The sequence below is a fragment of the Solea senegalensis genome, linkage group LG18 (genome assembly GCF_019176455.1).
Source record: "Solea senegalensis isolate Sse05_10M linkage group LG18, IFAPA_SoseM_1, whole genome shotgun sequence".
Classification (NCBI taxonomy): Eukaryota; Metazoa; Chordata; class Actinopteri; order Pleuronectiformes; family Soleidae; genus Solea; species Solea senegalensis.
In genome coordinates, this window is record NC_058041.1 from 5,861,849 (window position 1) to 5,889,219 (window position 27,371).

General features: G+C 41.3%; 1 protein-coding gene across 1 annotated transcript in view; it reads right to left on the bottom strand.

Moving 5' to 3' along the window:
• The window catches only part of LOC122758930 (RNA binding protein fox-1 homolog 1-like), a 319,477-nt gene that overhangs the window by 221,154 nt on the left and 70,952 nt on the right, over positions 1–27,371 (bottom strand). Inside the window, exon 4 of the mRNA XM_044013335.1 lies at positions 22,523–22,615. The gene's annotated coding sequence lies outside the window, so the exon portion shown is untranslated. The remainder of the gene's footprint in view (positions 1–22,522; positions 22,616–27,371) is intronic.

Consider the following 27,371-nt stretch of genomic DNA (forward strand, 5'->3'; position numbering starts at 1 on the left):
TTGACACCATCAGTTATCTCTTTAGCTGCGCAAGTTGCAAAGGATTTTTTTTTATTTTTTCTCAACAACCTGACATTATGTGACGCCAAAGAAAATGACAGCAAACATGATGCGCCGTGATATCCTCAGAGACCTGCTGTGACACTTGATATCACAAGCACTGACACATGATTTATATCCGGGACTTAAAGTTCACTTAGGGAGACACAAACAGCATGCAAATAAATGCCACACGGCAATGGCATTGTCAAAACAATATGGCAAACTAAACGCCCATGCCAATAACCAATTAAGATCAACGTCCGCTGGGAAAGATCGGGAGCGAACAGGTCAGGACTGTCTGCAGACACGTCGGCGGAGGGCTCACAGCTTTTGCTGTTGTTGGTAAGTGACATTTGCGTGGAGTAAATCAGGACCAAGGATGGACCAATGACAAAGATTTTTCTGTTTTGAGGGGCGAGATGACAATGTCAGAGCAGCATCAATCAACAAGTAGCTCAGTGCCGTTAGAGTGATCAGGAGGGAGACAGTTTCATCAAAGTAGATTTGCAAAATGAGATCATTCTTCTTTTCTCATTGACACATTTAACAAATGAGCGACTAACGCATGGAACAGTGTGTGTTCCAGGAGGCTGCTCATCATTCACACATTTATTTTGATTGTATTTGTCCAATCTATTCATCTTCTCCTGCTTTATCCTCAACAAGAGGAGAGCTGTGTTAATCTCAGCTGACATAGGAGCGATAAGCGGGGTCACAGTCAAACACCCACTGTCACACAATTTAGAATGGCCAATTTACCCAATCCCCATACTGCATGTATTTGGACTATGAGAGGAAACCGGAGAATCCAGGGAAAACCCACACACGCCATGCAGAAAGGCCCTTGTGACCAGGTCGCGAACCCAGGTCTTCTTGCTGCAAAGGCGATTGTTGATTGTGTTTTTACCGCATATACTCACATATTTATTTGTAATTTTTTAACCTTTTCCAGTATGACGACTGAAAATAAGATCCTTTATCAGCCACAGAACTGTGAAATGTACCGTGTTACAGCAGCAAGGACAGTGAGGAATAAAAGGGAATAAATGGTAAACATGCATTATTAACTTCTAGGAATATAGATCCATCCTTCAGCTACTGCTTTAACCTCCACATGAGGGTCGTGGGTCACTGGAGCTGATCCCAGCCGACACAGGGCAAAAGGCAGGGTACACGCCGGTAGGTCTGACAGGTCGCTAGTGCATCGCAGGGCCAACACACACAGATACGAGCAACCGTTCACTCTCACATTCACACCTGAGGGCGATTGAGAGTGCTCAACTAACCTCTGCATGTTTTGGGACTGTGGGAGGAAACGGGAGAACCCGAGGAAAACCCACACAGAGACGAACCCGGGTCTTTTTGCTGCTAGCGCTAACCACTACACCACCGCGTGATCCCGGAATACACAACCATAGAAAAATACAAAATATTTAGATATTAAAAATACACACAGTGCAGACATGAGGAGAGAGATGTGGTTACGTGACTGAACAAAGGCAGGACGATCACTGGAGTCTGCGCTGACCACAAAATAATGGAACACCTTGAGATGTTTGCCATGTTTGTTTTCGTATAACAAACTGTTGTGTATTATTAATGAATATAGGCTGTATAATATATAATATATAACATAATCATATAATGAAAATTCCCCTTGAGGTAACCTCCACGTGAGCTGGTGGGGATTCAGGGTCTGTAAAAGACATTGGAGCGAGGCAGACACGTGAATGATGGTCCTTGCTTAACTTAAATATCCTGTCGGTGTGTGTGTGTGTGTGTTGTTGGAAGTGTAGCAGGAGGGGAGGAAGTGTAGGAGAGAGAGAGAGAGAGAAACACTGAGATACATGAATTACTGTGGCTCACTGCACCACTCCTTTTATGACTCTTCTGAAACATACTGTGTATATCATGTTGTCATTTCCACATCTATGCTACGCAGGATTTATCCACCACTGACGCCATAAAATATTAACAGGGTAACAGGGGGTTTGTCTAAATAATATAAAAGCGCTCGGTAACAACAACACATTAAATGATTTAAAATGTCTATCAATTTCCAAAAGTGTAAAATATTGAGTGCATTATACAAGTGGCAAATATAACGTGCATGTTATCCCTTGTATTGCTGGAATTAAATTTCTCATTAATTTGTATGGTAAGTACCTTTACTGATGGGTTTAGCTGTGAGGCATTCTGGTTTTAAGACCCACTGGGCTTAAAGTTGAGGCACATAGGATTTATGATGATCTAGCAGCAGGTGCGTTTAAAAACTATGTTCAAAGTGGTATTTTAATTTCCATCTGGCTCTTCAAGATCAAGTTCATACATCAAGTTTTATTGTCGTGAGCCGCGGCACAGTTGCAGCACAGTTGCACTGTATGATGACATTGTTATTCGCGAATTAGTTGCGGAGAAGTAGCTTGGTATTCAGGGAAATACGAGCTGTTGTTTTTCTGATCACATATCGCTGCTTTTTTTTAAAAAAATGCAAACGAGGGGAGTTAACGTGATGCTCTTTGAGTGAGGAGATTATTTCCGCTGGTCCGTCTGCCTCTGGGCCTGATTATTAGTTATTTCCAGCAGATTAGACACAGCTATCTCTGTGACTTTAGCTGAAACATGTCCGGAACTAACAATAATATAAATCCGTGAAGAACTTTAAAAGGGAGACGTTCTTCTGAAGTCAAAAAGACACACGCTCAGCTCGAAGGTTAACACGAATCAGCGACCTTTCAATAAAAAAAGAGCCAGTGTCTCAGCCCCAAATGTCATGGTGTGGACGAGAGTCGTCCTGGGGCAAAACTGATCCAAACTACAATCTAACCCGGACATGTGTGACCACACATGACAACCATGGATGTCATCTTCGATTTTAGCCACCTGGAGGCTACTCATTGTTATTATGGGAAAATGAGTAAATAGCACATGATGTAAATGATGTTCCAAAACGGTGGTTGGTTTTGCAACCTGAAGACTGCACGTCCGCTTTTCATTCACGATCTACGAGAACAACACGAGCAGATTGATAAAACAAGAGTGCTGCATGCCTGCACCTTTGGTCGCACTGGGCTGATCTTAACTCGCGTAGCTGAGGACAGCGAAAACAAAAGTCGCAGAGAGGACACAGAAGAGAGGCTGGCTGGAGACCAAACGCAGGGATTACTGAGATCAACGGGGGAACACAGAATCCTCTGTCTGCTCAAGAATAAAACCATAACAGCAGTTTGATGATAACACATCATCATCAAACTGCATCATTCCCGTAATAATAACAGAGGATTCAAAGGTAGAAAGACAGGTAGCAAAAGGTGTTTCCTCAGAAGAAGATGTGAGCAGTAAAGTCACACGGTCTTAACTCTTTAAAAAAACTAAAAAACTCACACTATAAACCTCAGACATTAATAACGATGGTAATGCTGCATGGATAAATGATTGTGCACGCCGCACAGTAAAGAAACAAAGCACTCTGTGCTCATGTGTTGCAATGTGTGGAAGAAAACCCCCAACATAATTTTAAAGCAGGCAGCCAGGTGCTGTCAGATGACAATTACTCCCCTCACTTTGTAATTAGAAGGACACACTCAATCCCACTGCCGAGTCCCACACACACACACACAGAATCAGAGTAATTAGTAGGATGTGCCCTGGCCCTTTGTTTAATCAGAGACCCTCAACCTCTCATCATCCCACAGGCCTAATGAAAACAGCAAGAGAGACAGAATTGGACAACATGTGTAGGAGCGAGCAGGCACAAGGCGAACCACGCGACGTTCTTTCTCTCTCCCTTCTCAAGTATCTCTACCTGCCATTTTGTCCCTTTAATTTCAATCTGCTGCCTTTACTAGATTATAGGAATGGTGTGTGTGTGTGTGTGTGTGTGTGTGTGAGAGAGAGGGGGGTTGGGGGTTCTTCTACAGATTGTGTCTCATTATGCGATATCGGTAACAGCATAATGGTAAAACACCTTCCATGTCCTGACCTGCATGTACCTGTCATTGCCAAACAAGCTGCTCCCCTTCCTTCTTTGCCTCCACTCCTCCCTCCTCCTCCTTCTTCTATTTGTTCTCTCCCAGAGTCTGTCGTTCTCTCCTCCATCTGTTGTCTGGTCTGTCTGTGTATACACCCCCCACTTCCTTTCTTCTCCTCCATGTTTTTTTTTTTTCCTTCTTCCTCTGCACTCTCAACTTGCCTTCCCAAGCGAGTCAGTGTGACAATATGGTTGAGTCATAACGCACAACTTTTTCCATTAAAAATGAAACGCTGCTCACATATTGTTTAATTCAGGCAGTATACCCCATTATGTTGAACAAAAAATGAATAACCCCATCAGATGTTTCACAATTACGGCTCTTAGGCAACGCAAAGGTGATATACTCTTCCATATACTTCATTTCCCGTACTTAGTTTCACCTGTCTCTCATTGTCCTCTCCAACCAAGTGACTTTAAGCCTCAATTAAAAATCCCTTGTGAGTGCACACACAGCTGCAGGGGCGTTTCAAAAGATTTTGGAGCCTGGCGGCAAAGAGGACCCTGGGGGGCCCTTCATCTAACTGTGCTGTGGAAAGGTAGCATTGGAGGCTTAGTTAGAGGGTTTCCAACCATGGTGTCATTGCAGTCTCCTCTACATAGCAGCTGATAATGAAGTTAAAGTCATTGTGTGGACGAAGATAATCAGCTGTTTTCGGGGGCCCCTGCAGCTCAGGGCCCCAGGCAACAGTCCACTTTGCGTTTACCCTGATGCAAACATTTTACATTTTTTCTAATCCACTTGGCCCATCCACACAGAACAGTGTGAAACCCTAACTCAGTGCTTCCTGTGGATCCAAAGAGATAGTGTACAATTATGCAACACATGCAAAACAAGGCTCTCCTGCTTTTCCAAAAAAATGTGAGCACATACACCCCCCATTCTTTTTCCCTGAAGAAAGTCTGTGTTCACACATATCAGAAGCAAAGATACACACATTTTACCTCCACGAGTGCCATCCCAGGACTGTATGTTTGCACAGGATTTACGACTACAGCTACATCTTATCTCACAGTTTATGTGAAATAATATAACACAGCAAGATGTTGAATTAAGATGAGTATCACACTCCTCTCTGGCTAGAACAACAATGAGACTGATTGATAACATCAGTAGGAGAAAATCCATATACACACAGCTTTCTTTTACTCTCTCTTTTTTTTTTTTTTTCTTAACCACCTCAGAGAATCATGCGTGTGCCACAGTTTCTGTATCACACATCAAATGTGCTTCCCTTGCATTGAAAAGCACATGTAATTGTCGCACACGTATGAAAACTAAGAATATCAATAATTCAAAGTCACGGCACAAAGTGACTGCCTCCGCTTCATTCAGTAAAGACAAGGGTGAGGGGATGCTGCTCTGTAGTGATGAAGAGCTGCTATATTGTTGTCATGCCAATTTCAGGATTGTCTCCTTATCACCACAACACACTCACTCCCGTAAAGCAGAAAATAGAATGCAGCCTCTCTTCTGCTTTCTCCTTTTCTCTCTCTCTCTTTCTCTCTCTCTCTCCCTCCACGGAGTCTTTGATGCTGATCCGATATATATTTCCCCCCACAATGCCTCAGCATATTCTGATACAGTTGTTGCATAAGCATCATAAATAGGCAAGTGGGGTGTCCTCGCTTTTCTTGATCTTGCTTTTCTGGCTTGGCGCATATACTTCCATGCACACCCACACATGCGCACAAACACACAGGGCTTGTGTGCACGAGTGTAATGCCGAGGGTGGGGGAGAGTGTAGCACCCACTGAAGTCTATTTCCATCTATTCTGGCTCTCCCGAACAGAGTCACAGGAGAGAGAGCAGTGCACAAAATTTGAGGAAGCAAATTCAAGAGGGGAAAGCAGAGGAGGAGGAGGGCGAGGGGGGGTTCTGGAATGAAGCTCGAGAAAGAGAGAAAGGTTTAGTTGAAGCATGGATTGGGTTTTCTGGATTAGGATGATCATCAAACTCCTAAATTAATATGTTTCTTTCACTCCTCCTGGTGTGATTCACTCCTTTTTTTCCCAAGAGCTAATAAAGTTTTTATAGCATCTTTAACCGGCCAGGGTAAATTGATGAATTCATATATCATCTAAACCTCTCAAATATGGGGACTGGACCTGCTTCTCATTGATGACATGGCTGATATAAATCCACGACAGCTCTGGTCATAGCTTACAAAAAAAAAAAAAAGGTGAGAAAGTTTATTCTGCAAGGTGAGATACACGGATACATTCATACGTCGAGTTCGTCAAGTATTAAGAGGCGCTTTCGTACTGTCAAAGGACAGTTGTGTTGAAAAATAACATCAGGTTTAACTCAACTGAGTTAATGAGCACATGTGTTTTGTGTCTTATTCTTAACTTAATGCCATTCACACTTATATCTACAAATGCAAGGGAAGTCTGTCTTTTAATTGCCCATATATTACTGTAACATACGTGTATATATACATATACATGGCGTTCATCTCTACGCAAGTGTGTGTATAATGGTCCATTTGTCTTGTAGCAACTACACCACCTGCAGTGTTACTCAGTCGTTTTGGTTTTCTTTCCTTCTTTCCCTCCCTTTGATCCCCAGTGTGCAATTTATTCTCCAAAATTGGATTTCTAATAAACTTAATGGCAGCATGTTGACCCACTGAGACCAACACACTTACAGGAACCACAGGGGAGGGATGTGTTTGTTTGGAGGAGATTGTCTCTCTTTGTTTGCACTAGTCACACTTATACGATACTTTTGCATTACAGTCCAGTGTGTGTGTGTTTGTGTGTGTGTGCGTGTGTGCGTCTGATAAGGAGAGCAAGTTAATCTGGATGCACCTCTGGGCTCTTGCACAGTGGCTGCCACAGGTTTACCTGCTGTTTTTATGCCACTGGACAGTAGTAAACAAATTCAAGTGAACATAAAAGCGTGGTACACTCCGACACATACACTGTGTTACATAAAGTATGCAGTGCACACTATTTTTATTATACACTGGAGAATGGTCTGGCTGCATCATTAACATGCAGTGTGGGGGGAAAAGAAATGTTCCAACTTGTTTTTTTACAGGTCACAACTGTCTTGGGATGTGCTAAATTCAAGCTGGAGCTATGCTATTCACTACATAAGTATTGTGGGTAAACAAGAACATGCCTTGTGGGAAGTATCTTCAGATTTGAAGTAAACATTTATTTGGACTCGAGGACGAACTGGTCTGAGGTCCAAGATAAAAACGCCAAGGTCTAAACAGTTTAATAGTAAATATCTATGGATTTTGTGATTGTGATGACCTCTCAGCATTTTATTTACAGTTTTGCCACTTGCTTGCTGCTGGCAAAGCTGCCAGGAGCAATTTGAGATTATTCGTCTTGCCCTAGAACACAGAGTAGAAGATCTGGGGATCACACTGCCAACCTTCGGCCTTGAAGACGAACCCCTCTGCCTCCTGAGCCACCGCAGTCCCTGCCAATATCTGTTTCTGTGGAACCAACTTAACCAGATCTCTCGTAACAAAAGGCCAGTATCTGACACAGTTATTGGTCTACGTGTGAGTGTGAGAGGGAGACAGACAAACACTGTGTCTCCATGTGTCTAATGGTGATGAATGATGTCGCCACACCAGTGTCCCCGAGGATGTTGATGTTGCTCCTTACCCCCACTTCCTCCCCCTCAGGGCTTACACACTCATTAATTAACAGGAATTAATGGTTTATCTGTAGCCAGTAAATAAAAGATTGTCAGCATGGTGGCCAATCTACTCCGCCTCTTATCAAATAGTGTGAAAATGTCAGGCCAGTTGAAGCCAAATTAGCCAAGGCAAACACATCACCCTCCATCCCTGTCAGAAATAATCAGCCGGCCGCCAGATTTACACACATGCGGCTAAATAAACCCCGCGCCCATACATACACACCATCTGCCAGCACATGCACGTAATTACATGCTTGTAAACATATGTACAAACATTCAAACGCATGTAAATGAATACATAATTGTACACATTCTACAAAGAGGCACAGACAAAAAAAGGCAAGTCAAAGAACTTGATTTTTCTTTTGTGTGTGTGTGTGTGCTGCATTAGAGTTGCTCTGTTGAGTCCTGCTTGTAATTTAGAGATTAGCCAAGGTTGATTGTTTGTTACCTGAGCCTGAGGAGATTCTCTGTAACCATTTGGAGAATCAACTCTAGTGGATACAAACACGCAAAGACAAAAAGGTGGAGGCAGAAGGACAAAGCATCTGGTGCATGAGACCCTGCTGGAATACCTTTCTCAAATGAGTGTGCTGGTGTTTGTGGCTGTTCTGGCTGCTGTGAAGGAACGTCTGTGCCGAGCGAACACGGTTTCACTGCTGGGACCCACAGCGCCAGACGAGGAGCTAATCGGTGTCCTCCACTCCTTTCACCGAGACACTCGGCGGGCTCTCTGAGCTTGATCGTCCTCTCAAAGTCAATCAACTCTTTTACCGAGACGCACAGAAGAATGGGGGCGAGGGTGGGATGGATTAGGGTGGGATGGTATGTGGGAAAAGTCATGAGAAGAAGAATAAAGCAGATGGCACAGATGCTTTCACAGACTTAACACAGTAATTGTTCTAACTCTTCCTACAATCACGGAGCCAACGTCCCTTCAGATGTCTCATCCTGCCCAGTCTACTCCATCTGCAGGAGTCCCTCTTGGGTCTTTGCTCAAGGATAAAAAGACTTGTATAAATTACATACATCAATTACAGCTTCAGAACTACATCCTCAACAGGAACATGCGCTGCATCAACTGGCACTGAGTAAGTTGAGGATCTGTTTGTCATATTTGCTTGAATAAAAAGTGTTATCTTTATCATCCATCTTGACGTCAGATGCCTCGACAAAGACAGGCAGTGCCAGCCATTGCATTAGAGAGGTTAATATGCTGCTACACAAGTTAAAGTATAGCTCTTTATATTTGTCCTTCAAACCATACGAATGAAACTGGAGTAAAGAGTTAAAAAGTCAGTAAAGTGAGAATTAAAATCTCAGCTATACAGCAACACGTATCTTAACATTTACATGGCCACTGTAGGTTACTGGTTATATCATATAACCCAATACGGGCGCTGAAGCAAATCCCCGACTGTATAGAATTGAGTGTGGGTTCTGGAGGTGACGGATTTAACTTTTTTTAATTTAATATGCAAGAGTAAGATTCTGCTATTTATTCTTTCAAAAGTGAAGTTTTGATTTAATGAAGTCCTTGGTGTGAATATTCAAAAGCCAGTGTCACTCTAACCCAACTATACTTCTTAAAATCAGTAAAAAAAAAAAAGCAGGGATGTGGTGATCTAAGAAGTGTTTGCAGAATCATTTCACAACGCAGCAGGGAGCGAGTTGAAATATGCAAATGGGGCTTGATGAGAAGTATCGAGAAGAAGGGAAATCTCTTTGAAGTGCGAGCCTGATACATTGGATTGGCTTTGCTGGGTAAACGGTCGAGACAAACAAAAGCCTTTGGGTAAATGACAAACTTGAATATTAGCAGACGGAGGAGCCCGATTACTCAGCGATTTACACTTGTGTACACTGCAGAGGCTACGGCGCGTCTTACATTGAAATCTCCTTCAGCAGACCGCCGACCTAAGCATTAAAGTACTTAAGGGGGGTACGCGGAGGCATCATTGATATTTGATTAAGACTTGATAAAGTTAGAAAGTGTTTGTCATTGCTCTACAATAAACTCCCTATATAAAAAAATCACTCATTCATCATTGGAAATGATATGCAATAATGTGAAAATGCAAAGATTGCATGCAGAACAGAATAAAAGACTAGAATTCTAATTCTGCCAGGATGTTGTGAAGAAAAAGTGTCACTCAGTCAGAAAGTTTGTCTCCCCTAAACTAGAAGTTGGTAATTCAGCACCAACAGTCAGTCAGTACTGTGCTGTGCTATGCTGTGCTATGCTGTATGTACCTGACTCAACCCAGCAAAGTTTGAGCAAGGGCAAAGTCCTTCATGGGATAATTAAGAGTCACACTCGGAGTCAGGGAGAAGAATGCATGAAGTGCATGCCACAGTGTGCGCATGAGTGATGGAATGTGCAAAAGAAGACCTGGAGTATTTAGCTTTAAGAGAAAAAACACATCGGTATGATTTCTACTGGTTGGTACAGTTGCTTTTGACAAATTCACGAGTTGGAATGTTATGGTCAAAACCACAAATATGAAACCCCATATTTGCAATAAGAGAAATCAAAAGGATTTGCATGAGAACCATGAATGTTTATCATATCGTGGCAATCAAGTTAATATGGATACACAGTGAAAACTTGATGGTGACCTGACAAAGAACAAACTCGGTATACTGCAATAGAGTGGGTTATCTTCCTGAGGACAGTGTGTGAATGGATATCTGAGACGAGAAAGGTAAACATTTTACAATACAGCAAAAGATCAGCAAACTCAAGAGTCACACCCATGCAACATGAATCTTTGAACCAAATTGTACCCACGTTCCCATCTGCAGTCACAACCCTAAATATACAAAAGTCAAAAACAATGATATATGGTGGGAAAAGTGTCATAAAAATTCATTCATTCATTCCTAGTATGTGTATATTACACGATCATATCCTCCACGCTGCCACTCAGCCACCGTTCATATAAGTGTGCCTTATGGATGGGAAGGAGAAGCTGGAGCTCTCCTCTGGGTGACGGACACCAGAGTGGGCTGTGAGTGAGGGAGGGCAGAGCAGACAGACGAGACAGACTTATCTACTGTGGGCTGAAGAGGAAGATTAGAGTATCGATTCTGCACAGTGAAATTCTCAATCAGGAGTCTGAGGGGGTCAGGACTGGTAACCAGCAATGTGAGGATATGTTTGGAGGAGAAATGGCCAGAGGAGAGAAAAGTGATGGATTTTAAACTCGTTGCAACAAAGTAGTCTTACCACAAAAGACTGTGGTTTGGATTATGACGTAAAAAAAAATGAAATAGGTTGCGTAGTATCATCTGTGATACTGGCAAACCACACTTTTACTATCACATTTATCTTAACATACTATTACTGAGTTATTGAATGTTCATTTTGTTACAGTGCTGCCAATCAAACATGGATAAGAATGAAAAAAAGCTTTTTACCATCAATTCTCTGTTTGTTTTGCAGCTGTAAGTCGCTTCTAAATCTCCTCTGAACAATGCATTATAGAGAGCGATGATATAAAACTGGGCTAGAGCACTAGGGTTTGAACAGTCATCATTAGTCTTCATTTAACCAACCATTTCCTAGCAAAGGCCTTTTTCAAGTTACAAATGATAAAAGTTGTATAAGATGGCACTAATGTCCTCAAGCCCTCAGTCACATGTCTCAGCTCCAAACACAGTGTTTGTCTGTATCACGAGTACACTGACATTAAATTACATCTCATATCCAGAACATATCAAAATGTCCAGTGTGTAATACTTAGGTGACATTATGAAACGTTGTTTTTCATTATCCCGGAAAGAGCCTTTTATATTCATATAATGGTATACATATAATTAATATTCGAGGCGGATCAGCTCTACGGAGGCTGAACTTTTGGACCACTATGTTTTTACAACAGCCCACAATGGACAAACTAAACATCTTTTAAGTTTTAATGCTGCTGTAACTGAACACACCTGGTGAAGGATTTCAGATAGAGCTGCAACTGACGATTATTTTCATAATCGATTAATCTGTCGATCACTTAATCGTTTGGTCCATAAAATGTCAGAAAACGCTAAAAAGCGTTGATCATTGTTGGAAATGGTAATGTTCACCTTTAATGATTTCTTTGTAATATGGAGCAAAGACTAAGAAGCAAAAACAATAAGAAATCTTGTTTTAATCATGAAAAAAGCTTCAAAACGATGAATCGATAATCAAAATAGTTGATAATTTAGTAATCGCGTCATTATTTCAGCTCTAATTATTATCTTCAATTTTAACCGATATGTGTTGTCCCAATTTTACTCACTGTAATAATTTGCGTTTGCCGCCAGCTGATCATTTTGTCCAGCTAGCGTTAAGGTCCTCTCATGTTTGCACAGGTCCAAACATCATAACAAAATGTAGACATGGTTGTCTTTTCTTGCTTTAATTGCTCGTCTTTATCGGTGTCTTGACTTGACTAATGAGAGGACTGCTTTCCTGTGTTTACCGCCTAATTGCTGCTACCTTTCTGCTACCAGTCAGGTATACGTTTGTCACTTCCACCCACATAGGATTGACAACATCATTAAATTTACACCTGCTTTGAGGTCGCACCGCGTCCCTGACCACCTCTACATTGGCCGGTCACATCACAAAAGGTCCCTAATGCCTCTTCGGTGCATTTACACCTGCATGCTCAGCGTGGTCAAGCCTCATCTGATCACAGTCACGTCAACAAAACGTATTTGAATGCAGGTGTAAATGGAGAAATAAAGCACAGAGTGTGGGGAAACTGCACAGAATCCCCAGATCCCATGCACTATAAATGGTAAACACTTACAGGTGCCAAAAAAAAAAAAAACAGGAGAGTGAGGACAGTGTCACTGAAGCACAGTCTGTAAACGCATTTATGGTCTGGAGCAGAAAATCCATCAAGCGAGTGGAAGTGAAAACATCTGTGGGGTGCTTCATGGCCGTGTGTGGTCTTCAGCATTAGATCTCTACCGGCATTGCTTCAAGGTCTTTGAGTTCACCATGACAACTAAGTGAGGAGTGTGGCAGGCCCACTGCTGAGCGTTCTGTATCCAGTGCAATGCACCAATTTTGGAGCCTAATCAGTGACATGGGACACAACTTGGCCTGGTGTGACCCACACACATAAGCTAGAGCAGCAGTCGGTATTTGGTTTCTATTTCTTTCTTTCTTTTTTTTTTTTTAACTAACAGCAGCACCACACATTATTTTCCTCAGCCAACCTTTCAAGTTATTCCCATTATTTTCTTTGTGATAAATTATGTACTCCAGCCTTTTTTTTTTGTTGCAGAGAGAAGAAACAAACCAACACTTTACTCAAACTCAAGGCTCACTTACGGCTCCATCGATATTCCCGAACATAACATGCAAGTTTGAATAATGAATACTGCTGCGTTGCACGACGCTTGCGCAACGGCGCCCGAGACACGAGGGATTATTGAACCAGATTTTTTCCTCTTGTTTGTGGAAAGTATCAATATGGCCATGTATAGTCTGACCTTAATGGACAGGCTCGTTTCTGACCATCGATCTCACTCAACCCACACAAATCAAACCGTGTGCAGCTGCTTGCTGTATAATACTGTTTTCACACCCCACAGCAGTATGCTAACATTCCCCACCGCCACTTTCACTTTAATAGAAAATTGAATACTGGCCACACACATGGAGCAACACTAATGAGCACAGGAAAGACATGCAACAGCACAGATCTTGTTCTCTCTGTTCCCGTGTCTTCATTATTCATCACAGGATTTTTTCCCCCTCTAAGAGAAGGGAGAGGACATCATTTTTTAGTTTAGGTAATGAGCGGATAAAACTCTACCTTTGCCTTTGCCTTTACTCTCTCTCTCTCTCACTCTCTCTCTCTCTCTCAAACACAAGGATACACATGCATGGAATGAACTGTGCCTATGAATGTGCCGAGATGCTGTCTTGATTGATGGCAATTAGCATGCTGTAATGGTAACAGCTGTTTGGGGTGTCAGGAGGCAGCTACTGTACCTGGCGCCCACCCTGCCATCTGCTGCCTGTAGGAGTGTGATGGTGCATGTGTGTGCGTGCGCGTGTGTGTGTTTAACATTAGACATATTCAAAATGAAAAACACCAGCTAAAGTGGTGTGTGCATGTGCACGTGTGTGTGTGTGTGTGTGTGTGTGTGTGTGTGGTAGCTGTGTGCACACGACCACCAGCTTGTTAATGCTGAACCCAGACCCCAGGAGCTGGCTGTTGGCTGTATTATTAATGATGCCATGTCCCCTCATGTCTCCTAATGGCACTGCAAGGCCATCTGTAAAGGATCTACACACAAACACACACATGCGCGCACACAACCTTAACAAATCACATGAGTACGTATTTAAATGTGTAACGCGTGTGCGTCCCGCTGCAGCCGCGCGTGTGGATTTGGTTGTGAATGGGCCGTCACTTTGTCCTTGGAGACTCTTGGTCATTGAAGGTCTGTCCATGTGTCCATCTGTGCACTATGGGGTGAGCGAGCATGTGCATGATTTCTCCACATGTCCCAGTCTAGCAGCCAAGGTCCCAGTGTGATAAACCCTGCTACCCCAGAGAGAAATAGGGGCTGACTAAGGTGTCTGCAGAACTGCCATCTAGTAACAAGTGTGTGTGTGTGTGTATGTGCACATATCGTATGAGGGGACCCAACTTCACCCTCATACGATACTTCCGTCCATACCTTTACTGCACTTTCTTCACAAGTAAATAACGACTGATGGGATTTTCCAACATTTTTACGACGTTTATAGTAGTAATTTGGGAGAGACATTTAAATCAGTATCAGCAAGTGATTACCAACAGGGTAGTTGATAGAGAGCTATGTGCATCGCAGCTGTGGTAAATGAAACTGTAAATCTGTATATTAAACAGTACAGTTCATCTTCATTTTCACTCATTTATTTAGTAGCAGCACCATATAATCGTAGCACTTATATCTGCTAAATGATTGTATGGGAAAAGGTGTTTGGTCAAACTTTGTATTTGAGTACATTTCAATAAATCTGCAACCTTTTTTCACATCATTCTCACAGTTTCTAAAAAGGAGGCTTCTTGTTCTCCTAAATTATTAGACTTTTCACTCTGCAGTTGTTATTAAGATTCAGATGTCCTTGAATGAGGCAATGGTGAGGGAACAACAGACGGGTTTAAAAAATAAAATCTCCGATTTTGTTATGAGTTTTGCACTCAAATCCCAAACAGCTCAGCGTTTCTGAATCCTATCGACTGTCTAAACAGCAACATGGGGTGAGGAAAAAAGGAAAATGCTGCGTGATCTCACAATTATCGAATACTCTATTGAACAATAAACATTTAAACATGGACAGCTAATATGGCAAAGCAGAGGCTATAATCAGCCAGTATTTGGGATTTCTGTCAATGATTAAGCCATCCATTTATTGATTAAGCTAAAGATGCTCATTGGCACAAGCAGATTTGCACAGTGAGCGTTCCCTGCAAAATATGAGCCCAGACTGAAACTTGCAGAGGAAACGAGACGGGCATGCTTTGCATATAGTGTTCAAGGTGTTGATCAGGCCTTTTCTACCTCCTCCTGACACTACAATCTGTCCGGGGGAAGCTGCCACCCCTGGGCCTCAGTCCATGTAGACATATGGCAGGAGGTGTCACGTTGTGCAGGCGTTTGTATTATGTGTGCGCTTCTTCTGCTTCTGTTCATGTACCCACGCATGTGCTGGAAACAAGTGACTCCTGCTGGGGCGTTCCGAGGGATTTGGTTGAGAGGTAGTTCCTCTCTTGCCTTACTTGGTTATGAGCTGAAGAGCAGGATAGTGTTATTTCACTGTAGGTGCAAGTCACCCTCGTCTCTGCCTTCAGCCCTCTCAAAAGACAGAACATCACTCATAACAATGGGGTTTTTTCCCCCCCCCATGGCTTCTGTGCATTGAAAGGTGCAAACATTACAATATTATAGCTGGGTCTGGGCAGGTGTCATTTCAGTTACCTCAAAACACACCTGTAGTACTGCTACATACAGCTTGCAAAAAAAGTTTTTGTCTCCTCTTGATTCAGAGTTATACTAATGTGCGTTTCATAATGATTGTGCACATTAGCATGTTCTGCATTTATTGAAAAAATATTAAAATATTGGTTTCGGGGCTATTTATAGAGAGGGCAGTGCTTGTTAATGGAAGTAGGGGGGCTTGTGGATTAAAATGTGCATGCAGCTTCTAAGCCTTTAGGTGCAATTAAATTTTTAATGTGTTTACAAGTTACTGCACAAGCGCCAAGTGTTGTGAATGCAGTTTCTGTTAATGAGGTTGGGGCTGGAGCTGTTTAGAGAAGTCCCTACAAGGACTGACATACGGGATAGAAGGAGAAACGTATGAACAGGCTACTTCTTTAACATCCAATAAAACTAAAATGTAATTTATTTTTGATTTATTCATTCCAAACAAATGAACAGTTTTAGTCATAGTACAAATTGGAATTGTCATTTGTAATTTTTACTGTGAAAGCATTCGACAGTGCCATGATACAGTTCCTGTGCAACACTGAAAACAACTCGATTGGTCGTAGTTCTCTCATCACAGCTGACAATTTCTAAGCACGTGCTAGTACTGGCATTCAGAAGGCTAGTATGCTTCAACTGTTCTCTATCGGACGGCACAGAATAGCTGCAGTAAGGTCGACTGGGATTGGACAAATGTTAAGACCTTAAAACGTCACTTCCTGGGAAGCTCAGCTTCTCTCTGAGTTAATGGAGCAGTGGGCGGGCACGGACTCTGCAGAATGATTGGAGGAACTGTCTGAAAGGTTGGAGGGGAGGTCCATAGACAAGTATCTGGTCGCTGTGTGTTATTTGCTTGGCGATATAGACCGTTTTCGTTGTACATATACACTGTAAATAAAAACACCATGATAGCATTGCTGATACACCTCTGCTTCCTCTGTTACAAAGACCAGCAACCGCCACTAAGAAAGAAGTATTAATAACAAGGTCATCTCACAGATTTTAATTTTGAAATGCATAACACTATGGATTTGTACACATTTGTGATGCACTTACAATGCTCAAGAGCCAAATGTGCTGTGATGCCTATAAAAAGGTTCAATGTAAGGTTAAAATAAAATTGCTTTTCGACTGGTCCACATCTCTCCAGGTCTGCCTGCTGCACTCACACACTCCCAGTGGTACTGGAAACTGGCGTTACAGTCGTTCTTTACTTGAAACTGGTTCTAGAATCAAAGGCACGTACGCGCATGCAGCAATTAGAAGCGGCTCTCTGAGGATAAGAAACAGGATGACCAGCCCTAAGGTAATGCTGCTGCTTCAGATCACTGCTTAACAAAGCATTCCTGTCTACTTTGTCAAAGGAAAACCAAACACTGCTTTAAAGTGAAGGGCAAATGGAAAGCATACGGGGGTCACGCGTTGCAACTGCTTTTTGAACATTTTGAAGAAAACTTAGATCTTTGTTTGAAAACCCTCACATCTAGCTTGGAGTGGGTCAAACAGAGTGTTTGCTTGACACACTTTAACAGTCAGTTTGATGGAGTAGACACTCAACTCGTCAGGTCTGGGAAAGAAAAAGCACCTTTATGACAACATTGTAGATTTATCCCTGCAAACCCCTTTTTTTTCCCCAGGAATAATGACAAGCAAGATGGAGAGAAATAAAGAGGTGGAGGGAGGAGGCAAGGAAATACAACAACGAAACAAACAATCTAAAAGAGTGATAGTGTTCCTGTCCTTTTAAAAAACAAGCATCCATTTCCAAAATGAAGTGCATCACTGAATAAATCAGCCCCGGGTTAATAAAGTTGTCATCTGTTTGATTTTCCTGAGGAAGAAGAAAGAGGAAAAAAGGAAAACAATGGCAGAAATATGACCCCATCAGCATTATCTCTTTATTTTACTGTTTTTACAGAGGTCACCGTGAACACAGCTCCGTCACTCATTTTTCCCCGTCGCCAGCGTTTCCTATAGAATTTTAGTTTGTTCTCGGGATATTTGTCCGACTGTAAATCAGAAACCGCCGGGCTTTGGCACTTGTGCATTTGAAGGAACCCGGCACAGACAGAGATTTTATATCCCACAAAAGTCTGCTCTACACTTAAAAAACAGAGCCACTACAGGAAAACTATTTTTTCCCCCATTATGTTAAAATGTCATCAAATTTAATGCAAGTAACATTTCAATAATATAATAAACAGACAAAAAAAATCAAAGTACAGCTCATTCACTAAAAAGTAAGTGGATATATTGATGATATTGACGGTATACAGATAATTGAATGTGCTGTAGTCCATTATATTTTACCGATTCAGTCAGCATTTATAGAAAAAGGTCAGTATACAATAAGCAGAACGTTGGTGTAATAATCACAGAACAGTGCTGACCTGCTGTAATCATGGATGTTTGTACTGTCCACTCAAATTATTCTCGATCAGATCTAAGTCCATTATGGTCTCCGAGGACAATTCTCTATCAGAGCCTCCACAATGGAATAAGACCGAGGTGGTTCACAAGTGCTAGGTGGTCGAAAGGCTTCTGGGTGTTTGTCCAATTATAAGAAAGTTGGCCATTAAAGACGCCTGAAATAATATTGCGTTGCAGGCAGAGGCTCAGCTGAGCAGCTACAGAACAGGCAATTTAAGAAAAATAAGGACTTTTTAAAAACTGTGAACCACGCAGAGTTCCTCCACTGGTGTTGCTGTATAAAAATACAGAGCTGAAATGGAGCATATACGGTATAATAGGTCTACTTTACTAGTTTTCACAACTTTGTTCCTTCAGTCCTTTACAATTAATTAGGAGTTATTCTTTCCCCTTTCCTGCCCTTATTCTGTTTTTTTTCCCTTCAGCCTTACCCTCACCAATTAAAGTCAATCAGCCCTCCTATTCGACCAGAGACTGCTAAAAAGAGATAATGTGAAACACAGCGCACACGAGGCAACGGCTGCCAGCGTCGGCATCACGATTCAGGGAGCAGATTTCAACTGTCCCTCACGACGACTGAAAGAGGAGAGTGGACATGCCAACACCACACAGCGTTCAGCGGGGAGTTCTTTCCTGAACGCAAACAAAAACTACTTCAAAACAGCACAGAATTATCAGTCCTGTGCTTGATAAATGGTTCCATTATTCAAGACTCAGGTGTGCTTTTTAGAGGCTTATTCAATAAAACTAAAGACGGTTTGCTCATGTGCGCTTCCTGCGATTCATCTAGATTAGCTGATTACTTGTGAAATTAACAATGAACAATGGAATTACACAGCAATAAATCTGAATCTTCACCGCAGTTACAAATCATTCTAGTCCTTGACGGAGTGACGTAGTGTATATTCAATTAATACCAATTAGCACTAATGGACACGATTAAAATGAGTGATGAACGATAACTGCGTCAAATGTATTCCTCTGTTCTTCATTGGAATAAAATTGTCATCAAGATAATGACATGATTTTATAAAAACAATTAAGGCTTCATGTTAGAAATATAAATAAACACACACAGAACATGACCTCTTGTTGCATCACTGACATTTGAGTTTGTGAGTTTGATAATAAACAATTTTACATTTAACATGGAACAGAAAATGGCGGGTTGTAATATTATGTCTGTGTTAAAGAATAACACTTTACCAATATTAATGCAACACACTTTCAAAAACTAGATGTATTTTTTAATAATACCTATGTTGTCAATAAAACCTGTGTTTAGATTCAACAAAAGACAGAGACCTCTTAATCAACAAGGCTTCTGGCAGATCATATCAATGGACAGTGCGGCTGAACAATAAAGACAATTCCAACTGCATCAAAATGACGTGCACTCAAAAGATTGAGTCTGATTGAGTCTTATTTCATCCATGACTGACAAAAATGTTTCCATTTGTCTGCCAATAGATGTATAGAAACAACTGGCTCGTGTAATTGATCCACAATAATAAGAGTTGTATCTTATCATAGGTCATGTAGGTTCTTTTCCAGATCAAGCACAAATCCAAAAGTGGTAGCCGATCGGGAAACCAATGACAAATAAGCTGTATAACAATGCTTTGTGAGAACTTAATTCATACCAATACAGTTCCTTGAAAATCTCTTCTTAGGATTTTGAATTTCATGCAAGAAACATCCTTGTTCTCAGTGTTGTTTACTACAGAGAGTGCAGTTGCTATGGTTTTTTGATCCAACGCTCCTAAAACTCAAGGCCACACACAAACACACAACACTGTAGTTAGTTGATAGACTGCACATGTAACAGGCTGTCAATATGGATACTGTAAAAGCTTACACACACACACACACACACACACACACACACACACTATGGCAGAGTAGAGCGTGAGTCATTTTGATAGAGATTAAAGGTTATTTCAGGCCTCCATGTCTTGGAATGACTCTTCTTACAGCGCTTTACAACCCACAAAAAGAGGCAGCATGACCCTGACCTTGCTGCTGTTACTATTGCATATCACTGATGACAAAATGACAAGGGAAGGCCTTTTTTAGGTTCAGGTTAGAATAAGATTCAGTTGAGGAGAAGGGCGTGTCAATGACGTGTAGACAGAAGTACTGCAGCGTGTTTGAGGATACATCTCGTTTGTGTTTCCATTGGACCGCACAGACCACCGGATATTAGCATTAGCACAAGTGTCTGCGAGAAGATGCATTCAAGTTCCATGTTGGGCTGGCTTTAGGGTCTCCATTAATGCACTGTATATGCAAACATTGCTTGCATTCACTGCATGCAGGTCAAGTTTAATTTCGTATTTCATTTCAGAGAAACTCAATTTGATATCAAAAAAGTACGGCAGAGCTTCATACTGGAGGTCATTTGCAGTAAAGGTAAAATGTTGGCAGATATGCTCCATTAAATCCGCAATTCAGTAGATAAACTCCCACGCTTATCCTTTCAGCTCGTCTCTTTGCCTGTGGCCTGGATCTGAGGGTTGCTCTGCTGCCTCGTCTCTCTACACAAAAGAGCACCTGGCCAAGCACATAATCCTCTCAGACCCCCTATAGAGCCTCCAGCTCTGGATCTCCCCCTGGAGGCGGCAGCTAAATGCTGAAAACTTCTAGCATCTGGACAGTCGTCACGAAATGCTAATGACAAACACAATGAGTGCTGCGATTTCAATTGTATAGCTGCCCAGGGGTCTGGAGAGTGGGGTTATTTTTGAATAGCAAGATAATATATTCTGCACACACTTTCCAGTGATGTTCAGGGATTTTTCTGGGGAGCAGGCAATGAGGCAGAGCGGAGAGGGTTAGAGAGGGAATAAGTGGTGGAGGTGTTCAAGAATCTTCCCCAAAGCCACAGAGTCTGTGCTGCCTTTTAAATATCCAAATCAGCCTCAGTTAACAAACACACACACACACACACACTAATTCCCTCAGACCCCCAGAACGTTGAGCCAAGTTCTTCTTGGTGTTTTGGTTCATGTCTGCCAACTCTAAACTAGAATGGACAGAAGCCTACAGAGAACAAGGCACCAAACTCCTGTAAGTATCACACATACATACTCATGGATTGTTCACCAGCCCAAGAATCAACATTGGTATTCAACAACAACAACAACAACAACGCTACTTTAAAAATAAAAAAACTTCACTCACCCCATTAATAATATGAAACTGAAAGTTAAAAAAAAGGTTATATATACACACATAAATGTTTTAGTAACTACAAATTCAAACATTTGTGCATTCTTCCTTCCATAGTAGTTTAAGAAATGTCCTCAGGCTCATGAAAGCACTTCAGTCAAAAGACCAAACTCTGAAATGCAAAACTAAAAAAGGACTGGAGATACTTGAAATTCATTCTGAATTACAAAGAACAATCAATGTCTGTGATACCTTGCTTTTTAAGTACTTATCCAGTTCATGTACACGGAGATATATTACTACAAACTGACCTAAAGTTGACAGCTAACTCAATAACTGGCCACACTCTGTGTAAGCTCATCCCGTGAACTACAAAAAAAAGTGAGGCAATTTAACTAAACCTCTTCTCTGGTGTCACGAGGAGCCGAGTAGGAGACATGTTTATGAGCAGAGTATGTGAAGTGAAGACTGCATCTGCATCTGGATCTCATGTGTCATACAGAACAGCGGGGGGGAAAAGCCTCTTGTAGACCCTAAAGTTTGAAGGGTTTTTTAATGAGAAACTGCCAACAAGCATGAAGCAGTGAATTTGCCTTGACATCATCCATTTGTTTTGGGGGTTGTTGTTTTTTTTCCCCCACTTTCCGATGTTTCAGGTGAGTTGCATATGCACAGTGTAAAGACAGTAAGTCTTATCGTGGTTATAAAATGGTCTCAGTGCATGCAGGTATAAATAAAAAGATACAAACAGGTCATTTTTTTCTCTGCAAAAATGTGATGATGATGATGATAAAATCAAGTACTACATATAAGGAATATACCAGGCTAAACTAGGAGCCAATGTCATCTTTTCCGAACCAAACTGGAGTTTTGGCTCCTGATTGCATTAAGTGTTGTGGGATATTTGAAAGATTTATCCTAGATCTTCTTGAGCAAACACTCCAGATCTGTAATAGCTGTTGATGCACAGAGCTGTTCCACTCTGATTTTAACTTTAAAATATTTTACATCACAGCTTCATAAACATACAGAGCAGGAGTCATTGACCGATTGTTCCAACTTTGCTGCTTTCCAACTCTCTGGCACTCACTGAACAGAGGAGGAGCAGAGGCATGTTTTTGCCTCAAGCTTACCCAGTAGCACTTAGAACTCTCTACTCTGGAAAGAAGCTACGGTTAGGAACAGGTGGAAACTTGACTTACCTGTTGGCGTGGCTGTGGTCTTCTGGCCAGGACGTGGAATAAATGTGGAGAGCCTGTGTTAGACTGTCAGCATCTCTGTGTCGGTCCCTCTGTCTGGTGGAGAAAGACGGACAAATCATTTTATTATAAGTCTTTAACATAATGTTAACACATACATTCAGACTGTACGCTGCCGTGGATAAACAACTGTCACTCATTGAGGAGGAAGAGCTCGAGGGCAGTTTGGCAGCGCCATATTTCCCATGAGCCTTAGCTGTGGTCATTGCTCTGACCTTTGTAGAGGTTTGTCAATAATCGGCAGTGATTACTTCGCATCAATATAAGGTTAAGCCTGATGGAAACATATGACAGGTCGGTACAGAGGACACATGCACATGTAATTGCAGGGACAAGAGACAACGGAGACTGTATCCTCCACCACCACCACCGTCAATTCATCCAGCAGCTCAATACCACCACTCTCTCTGTAGTGACCATCTATCTACATATGCTGAAACCCATGAAGCCACTGTAGCCTCTCAACCTCTACAACGATGCAACACACCATCTCTACCTCCACACAACAATTCTCAACTATGTTCCTCCACAAAAAAATACCTTTTCCAGGGTTTTTGTATTGTTTTCACATAGACTACGTTCGAGCCACTGCTTCTCACTGGCATACAAAAAAGGGGGTTGTCAACCACAGTACGAGACCAGATCCCCCGACTGTAAGCCTCCAACCTCTAGTTGTCAGCAGTGTTTTCAGCCACTCTCTCTGCCCCCACCTGCCCTTCACTGCCCTTCACTGCCCTGGCACCAGACAAACAACAAGGTAAATTGTTTGTGCATTTAACATTGTTCTTTTCATTTGATAAAACTTACTTGTACACAGAGAAATCCAAACCACAAGGTGAGAGGGAAGGTAAAAGAACAACATACTGTTGCAAAATAAAACTCCAGCTAAGCTGGGCAGAAGGTTCACAAGCACAGGTGAAGCTAATTAGGGAGGAGCAAGTAATTAAGGAAGTGAAAAACACATGGGGACAGGAAGTTGTGTCAGGACAGCTACACAATGAAAAACTGCAAAATAAAACAGGAAGTAAATCAAATAATACACAATAATAATAATATCAGCAACCAACACGGTGCAAATAGAATCATGAGGAAAAAATGGAGTAAACATTTGTGTTTATCACTAAAATTGAAGTTGACTTAAAGGTCAGTGCATCACCAGCAACTGGATCATGGTGGAAACAGACTGACGACGCTCTACAACATTATACAGTGAAAATTCTGTGTTTTATGTCATCCACTTTCATGTTGCTGTGTTGGATTTTAATTTTAATCAAATTTCCCTCCCTCTGTGCAGCTCATTCTTTCTTTAAGAACAGCTGGGTTTAAAAAAAGAATTAATCTCAATATTCAGGAATCCTAACAGCGGCTGTTTCACTGCTTCTCCACCTCTCCTTCCTCCTCCTCCTCCCTCCTCCAAATTGGCTTACTCATCCACTGTCCCCACGTTTATCCTTTTTTGGCTCCACTTTCACTGTGTGTGTCTCTTCCCCGTCATTGTCAGAAGAAAGGGAAAGTCGCAGTCAAGAGGGAGCGAGCGAGAAAGAGAAAATGCTGCAAAATAAGTGACATGTTCACCAGTGCCACGTCAGAGAAAAGCAATGACACCCAATTTACTTTTTTAGTCCCTCGCTGTATGGTGCATATATAGGTTACATCCTGTGTTTATTCACAGTCGAGTTCCATCGTCTTTATTCCAAATAGTTACGCTTCCCTCCTGTGTGACTGCGTTGCATTATGCTACGCAACATAATTAAATATCATTTTCAGACGAAGAGCTGTCACTCACACGCTCACTGCACAGTAGCTGCGTATCTTATGTTACTGACTTTATGTGCATTTAAACTACAAAACACAGTAAAATCACAGCCATGATGACTTTTTTTACACACCAATTAACATATTGCCCTGTTTTGCTGTTCATGCTCTTTACTTAGCCTCATCCACCAAAGACAAAATTAAAAACCCTCGACAACAATGAAGCTGCACAGTAAATGTACTTATCCATTTGTATAATCACACGTGCAAGGTAAAGATCAACTGAATGCACCTTACAGGAGGGGCGGGGGTGGAATTACAGATGTGGTGTCAGCCATTTACTCATTTTTATTCACAACGCCATATGGTGTTAATTTGTTCATCACGTCGTTTTTCACACGTGCTATTTTGACATTGCTGCAGTGGAAAAGCACAGGTGTTGTATATGATGTAAATTACTGATTACGTACTGATAATAATGACTCCGCTCGGTTCAAGTACTGTGTGTGTGTGCGTGTGTGTGTGTGTGTGTGTGTGTGTGTGCCAATGCGACAGTGAGACACTAAGTCAGCATGTACCCGGAAACTGCCGTCACTGAAACTTCATGTTGCAGCAGAAAAGCTATTCTTGAGTAAAACTATAGCATAGTAAAGATGGTAAAGAGAGGCTGAGAGAGCTGCACACAACTCTGGCACAAGATACAAAGTTAGTCTTTTTATGTGTTAAAGAACTAATTGGTCATTATGGAACTGTGTGAGGGTAAACAAGACACGGCGGTGCTCAAAAAGAAGGAAGATCTCTTCTCTACTATTCCAATAGTGCAGGGGTCTAGAGCCATTTTTGACCTAAATATAATTAATCTGGAGCCACAAAACATATTAAATGAAGATAACATCATGGATAAAGTTGCATTTGTGAAATTTAAGAACTAAAAAGGGAGAAAAGTGTTGACATTTTATAGCTGCTGGAACACACAAAACATGCATGTGTAGGCCTATATTTTGTAGCCTAGTGTGGGGAGGTTTTTATAAATATCGCAGCTGACGTGACACGGGATGTGACGCATATTTTTAGTTGGCGAAATATCAAAAAGAAAACAGATTTATCGCCTTGATCTCTAAATAAGAGGTGTCCACTTTGAAAGACCATAACAATTTAAATACTTTTCTTTCTTCTTTTGAAGCTACAGGGAGCCACTGCAGAGGGACTGAAGAGCCACATGGTCTGCAACTCGTCTGGTTATGTGTTAAGCATTTTCAGGTGTGTTAGTATGGATAGAGATTACTGATATGAGGAGAAAATGCTGGTCTAACTGAGATTATCACCTGTAGTATGGCTGTAACCTTGGGGCATGTGCGGTCACACATATTTGCATATGGATAACATGCAATATGTGAACAGAGAGGCCCTGGTCCAACCTGGATTCATAAAAAAAAAAAAGACGTAGACACCAATTACTGCAAGAAGTCAAAAATTAAAACTTTCTTCCACATGTTGCTTCTTACTATGTGATGATAGAACATATAGACTCAGACAGACTGCATCCTACTTCGGTTCATGGTCTTGGAATGATACGGGTCCATATGAGGTTGTGGTCTTTGCTTCCCTTGTCTGGTTTCATAAGAAAATTGTCTGAGTTGTGTTTTGCTCTTTTAATATCCAAATGTTTTAAAGTTTTAACGACTTAATGCTCAAATTGTTTTCAACACTTATAAGAACTTGTATTTCACTGGCAGCAGCATCCTTGTGCTCCATGTTTTAATTGCTTGTTTTGTATTCATGCAAAAATGTGGTGCCGTTGCTCATTTTGGCCAGGATATCCTTGGAAGAGAGATTATTAATCTCAATGGATAGTCCCTGGATAAATTAAGGTTAAATAAAACAAAAAAAAAAAAAATACAAAAAAATACAGCAGTAAACTGAACCCACCAAAACGAGCACATAAACAAAAATACTTGATCACACTGAGCTCACATGCCAAGAACTGATTAGTGGTTTTAAACTGATACACAAGCATGTCTTAAATGATGTTACCTGTAAGTTACTGAAAAAACACCTTCATTCACTAAATTAATTCAACTAAAGTGAGCATGTTGTCTCCATATAACTTACTAAATTATGAATTCAGGTTGTTTGTCAATCATCTTCTTTTTCTCAGTGTACCGTAAATACAAACAGAGCGTGACATTAACTCAACATTGAAGCTACACGATTCAAATCTGAAGGCGAACCTGCTGAAGCCTTATTACAGGCCGAGTACAATAATGCAGAGTTTTTCATGTTGCACGTCTACTCGGAGAGAGCGAACGTGCCACAAACAAAGCAAGGCAAACTGTCAAACTCAACAAGCTCAACAATTACCTTGCCAGAGCCTGCACCAGCTGAATTACCATATTTAAAGGAGTGATCAACTTGAGCACAAAGATAATGATGGTGGGCTCAAAATAGCTTTTGTAAATGAAACATTCATGCTCGTAAGAAAAACGCATGTGTGTGCCTGGACACGGTTACATACTGTATAGTTCAACATCAGTGAATCTAAACAACAACTTACATTGACATTGGTTTTTTTTAATCCAGCATAGAATAATTTAACATGAAAATTCCTACATTTTTGATTTCCTTCTTATGCCCTTCTTTTTTTTTCTCCTTTACTTTAGATGATGAATGTGATTGACATTACAGACTAGGGATGCACCATATTATTGGCATGATATCAGTATCAGCAGATATTGGCTTGAACACTTACCACCTAAGCCTCAAAATGTCTGTCTATGTCTGTTTAACCATAAAAGTGACATAAAATGTCCAGGGATTAAGTGCTTTTGCCCATTTTTCCAGAATAACTATCAATATCTGACAGTTATTTACAACTGACTTCATGTTAAAATAGTGCATTAACAATTAAAAACGAAGTTTTATTGAGAAAAAACACTGCAGTTGTACACGAACACCAGATTTTGCGTATTTAACTTGAAATGTGAACAGTATAAAGACTCCCAATAAACAGCAGAAACTAATAATACTTGCATGTTCA